This window comes from Triticum dicoccoides, chromosome 4B (genome assembly GCF_002162155.2).
Source record: "Triticum dicoccoides isolate Atlit2015 ecotype Zavitan chromosome 4B, WEW_v2.0, whole genome shotgun sequence".
Taxonomy (NCBI): Eukaryota; Viridiplantae; Streptophyta; class Magnoliopsida; order Poales; family Poaceae; genus Triticum; species Triticum dicoccoides.
In genome coordinates this window covers 443,631,679-443,636,994 of record NC_041387.1, presented here as the reverse complement: position 1 = coordinate 443,636,994, position 5,316 = coordinate 443,631,679, and positions in this window count along the sequence as shown.

Here is a 5,316-nt window from a genome sequence, read left to right as displayed (position 1 = left end):
GTCATCCCAAAAGTAATGTCTTAAATCATAGAAGAATCTTTTTCTTTTGTTGGTATGTGAAACTAGGTGATATGTATTTAGCAACAATGTAATTAGCATAGTCAGCATACCAAGGAGTATTATGAGAAACATTTATTGCAACTAGTTGTTGATCATGAAAGCTATCATTAATAGGTTGTGGCTCATCAAGTATATTCTCTAACCTAGACAAGCTATCAGCTACGGGGTTCTCAGTTCCTTCCCTATCAGTGATATGTAAATCAAATTCTTGTAGCAAGATAACCCATCTAATGAGTCTAGGTTTAGCATCTTTCTTTTCTATAAGGTATTTTATAGCAACATGATCAGTGTGAACAATTAGTTTAGAATCAACAATATAAGATCTAAATTTATCACAAGCAAACACGACTGCTAAAAATTCTTTTTCAGTAGTAGCATAATTTCTTTGGGCATTGTCTAGAGTTTTGCTAGCATAATGGATAACATTTAGTTTCTTATCAACTCTTTGTCCTAGAGCAGCACCAACAACATAATGACTAGCATCACACATAATTTCAAAAGGTAAGTTCCAATCAGGTGGTTGAACAATAGGTGTAGAAGTTAAGGCTTTCTTGAGTGTTTCAAAAGCTTCTACACAATCATCATCAAAAACAAATGGAACATCCTTTTGTAAAAGATTTGTAAGAGGCCTAGAAATTTTAGATAAGTCTTTAATAAATCTCCTATAGAAACCAGCATGACCGAGGGAACTATGAATACCTTTAGTATCTCTAGGACAAGGCATTTTCTCAATCGCATCAACTTTAGCTTTATCCACTTCAATACCTCACACAGAAATTTTATGCCCCAAGACAATACCTTCATTAACCACAAAGTGGAACTTCTCCCAATTCAAGACAAGATTAGTTTGCTCACATCTCTGCAAAACTCAATCAAGGTTGCTTAAGCAATCATTGAAATAATATCCATATACAGAAAAATCATTCATGAAAACCTCAACAATCTTTTCACAAAAATAAGATAATATAGCAGTCACACATCTTTGAAAGGTAGGAGGTGTGTTGCATAAACCAAAAGGCATACATCTATAAGCATAAGTTCCAAAAGGGCAAGTAAAGGTGGTTTTCTCTTGATCATGTTGTGAAACAGAATTTGAGGAAAACCAGAATATCCATCAAGGAAGCAAAACCGCGTGTGCTTTGATAATCTTTCTAGCATTTGATCAATAAAATGCAAGGGGTGATGATATTTTCTAGTTACTTTATTTAATTTTCTAAAATCAATTACCATCCTATAGCCAGTAACAATTCTTTGTGGAATGAGTTCATTTTTATCATTAGGAACAACAGTAACACCAAAAAGTGCTCATGTGATCCCGAGCACTGGTAAGCTCGCTATCTATGCCATCAACTCGCTTCGGGATATTTGACCGAACAGGTATAGGCCCATGTATACTCTCTGTATTGTCATTTTATCCAGGGCCCATGGCCCACATCTGACAAGTGGCTAACGTCACCCCGTTATTGATGCCCAAACCGGCTCGGATGGAAGACGACAGTATGGGCCGTCATCAATCGGATTCTGGACTAACGTGTTCCCCATTTTCATTGTTCTTTGCCGCGGCGCAGGTGCAGCCACCGGCGGCAGGATCATGGTTGCCGTATCCCTCTTCAGGCAGTGTCAGCGCTGGGAACTCCCCGTGGCCTTCCACCATCACAACATTTCACCCAGATCGGTATCATCAGCACCTAGCCCCCTAGAAAATACAGGAGTTGGTCTTCAGACATTCGTAAGATCATGCAGGTATTCATTCCTGAATATCAACTAGATTATAGATGCTTGCATCCTCCGAGACAGCAGAAAGAGCGGAAGACAAATTTATTGCACCTCAGATCCTTCTCCTTCACGGACACCCTCCGAAGCTACATCGACCTGCAAATGTCATTCATACCAAACTGACGAACATCCCCAAAACATAAAACAGAGCCACACACAACATGAATGCAAAGTACCTCCACCAAAAGCACATCTCGGTCGGAGTATGCATTCGATCATGTAATTGCTGGTCCACCGTCGGAGAAGACAGAGGGAGCCATCTCCTCTCTTTGCCAAGAGTTGCACAATAGTATTGCTATAGCTAAATGAACCAATGACAAATGCAGGGGACAACTCATCTCAGTCTCACCTGGTAAATATGTATACAGTCTCCACAGTTCAAAATTAGAAGGCATGGAACTACCATATGTACAAGAGCATTACCATGGCTACACTTGTCTGAAGGCTATCAGTTACTGAAAGCTTCATTAACTTGCTGGAGCATTCAGCAAGCAGAAACTAAGCAGGTGGCCATCTATTTGACCTACGAAGATCAATCAACACATATAACCCTTTCTGAATATAAAACATAGTATATGATCTGTTCCACATCTAAATGATAACAACTTTCTGAATATACAACACAGTATATGATCGATTCCACTCTAAATGATAACAATTGCACACAAAAATTTAAGACCACCACTGTGTTATTCAGGAAAACTGCATGTCAATAATATGGAACTAATGTAATGTCACAACACATCTCCAATTTGAAACATGCAGAAACAATTTTGTCTCAACAGTTTACAGACATAGTCAAAGTAATAGTACAACATAATTGAAGATTTTCCAAACACGCAACATTCAAACTACATGAGCACATTTCAGAACTATTTTTTCAATCAGCCTTCATTCATTCTTAGCTTCGATGTTTTGTTCTAGATGTTTCGACCGTGACCTTCTACCCCACAATTCTTGCAGTGTGCAGGTTTCCGAGCTTGGTTTGGAACATCTCCACAATCTAGGCATGTCATCCGCTTGTGCTCTGCCGCCAACAAATGATTCAAAATCTTTTTTTCTTGATGAAACCTTTGTATGGCACCTTTTATCTGCTATGTACCAACCATTGTTCTTGGAATTGGAACGCGGCAGCCTTATTAGAGTAGGGCACTCACAACAACAAGACTTAGTGTTCTCCACAAACGCCTTCCCCTGATGCCCATTTTTAGACAATGAGAAATAAGTTTAGTAATGAACAATTCAGTAGCAAGTAGTGTTGGGAAATACCAAAAGCATTTTTTACATACAACACAGACACAAACTATTTCTTACATGCATTTCGTCCTCTCCATGTTCAGCCTGCTTTTGTCGTACCTAATGCCAAATCCTTTCTCCCAAGAGTATACGTTGTGAAGATTATAGGCTTCATCCGAAGTATCAAAACTGGTCCCCAATTTTGGCACAATTACATTATCTCCAGGATTTTTAGCAGAACCACGAATTGCTTTCTCCAGTGAAAAAATACCAGACATTGTATCCTGCCTGCCGCGGCAGCATAAATCCTAACTCTGTGCGTAAATAACACTATTTTTTGATAAAATTGCAAAAGCACGGCAGTTTCATAAGTATCCCAGAAACTAGAACACTTTCACTTAGTTTACCCATTTTCTCCAGTGCAAAAATCATCCTATTAGGGTACGACGCCTTGCCTGGCTTGGGAACCCCAATTCTGACTCTGCGTGTAAATCACAATATTAAGACGGAAATGGATAACCAATAAATGCAAATTACTCTTCTCATCCAAAGTAAATCACAGTGTTCAGGCAGAAATAGTTGATGCAAACATAAAGCCAGAAAAACTAGATTGCCGAGCTATCACATATGGCAAAGACTCTAAATTACTCTCTTCATTTTCATGGTTTGGGTTTGTGTGTGCTCTATCATGAATGAACAATTACTTCCTGACTAAAAATTCAGCCTGGCTCAAGCAGCACCCAGGCACAAACACCATACAAGAAATCAATATATTTGCTCACAGCGCACCAGCCATAGTACAAATGTAACCATTAAGTTTTTCAACTCTTGATCATTCAAACACACACCATGAACCATGTCACACAAAATCTAAATCGTCAGAACACCATACCTTTGCGTTCACCCAAGAGCTTTGGGGTCGATCTGCTCTACAGATTGCTCAGATGCTTGAGCGGAATCTTAAATCCCTGTCCCCGCCGCCATTTCTGCCGCACAGATCTGTCCCTATATACACTTGCTACAGTCATGGGCAGCAGCCCAAGCTGCTCCATGGGGAGGTCTGCCGTCTGCACACCACAAAACCGTGAAATACAGTCTAGATCTTTAGAAACACTGATAACACACAAGTGTAGGGGATCGCAACAGCTTTCGAGGGTAGATTATTCAACCCAAATTTATTGATTCGACACAAGGGGAGCCAAAGAATATTCTTAAGTATTAGTAGTTGAGTTGTCAATTCAACCACACCTAGATAACTTAGTATCTGCAGCAAAGTATTTAGTAGCAAAGTGGTATGATATAATGGTAATAGTGGCAAAAGTAAAGATAATAGTTTTAGAGTAGTTGTAACAGTAGAAACGGAAAAGTAAATAAGAAAGAACAATATGTGAAAAGCTCGTAGGCATTGGATCAGTGATGGATAATTATGTCGGATGTGATTCCTCATGTAATAGCTATAACACAGGTGACACAGAACTAGCTCCAGTTCATCAATGTAATGTAGGCATGTATTCCGAATATAGTCATACATGCTTATGGAAAAGAACTTGCATGACATCTTTTGTCCTACCCTCCCGTGGCAGCGGGGTCCTAGCGAAAACTAAGGGATATTAAGGCCTCCTTTTAATAGAGTACCGGACCAAAGCATTAACACATAGTGAATACATGAACTCCTCAAACTACGGTCATCACCGAGAAGTATCCCGATTATTGTCACTTTGGGGGTGTCGGATCATAACACATAATAGGTGACTATAGACTTGCAAGATAGGATCAAGAACACACATATATTCATGAAAACATAATAGGTTAAGATCTAAAATCATGGCACTCGGGCCCCAGTGACAAGCATTAAGCACAGCAAAGTCATAGCAACATCAATCTCAGAACATAGTGGATACTAGGGATCAAACCCTAACAAAACTAACTTGATTACATGGTAAATCTCATCCAACCCATCATCGTCCAGCAAGCCTATGATGGAATTACTCATGCATGGCAGTGAGCATCATGAAATTGGTGATGGAGGATGGTTGATGATGACGACAGCGACGAATCCCCCTCTCCGGAGCCCCGAATGGACTCCAGATCAACCCTCCCAAGAGAGATTAGGGCTTGGCGGCGGCTCTGTATCATAAAACGCGATGAAACTTTCTCTCTGATTTTTATCTCTGCAAAACGGAATATATGGAGTTGGAGTTGAGGTCAGTGGAGCATCAGGGGGCCCACGAGATAGGGTGGTGC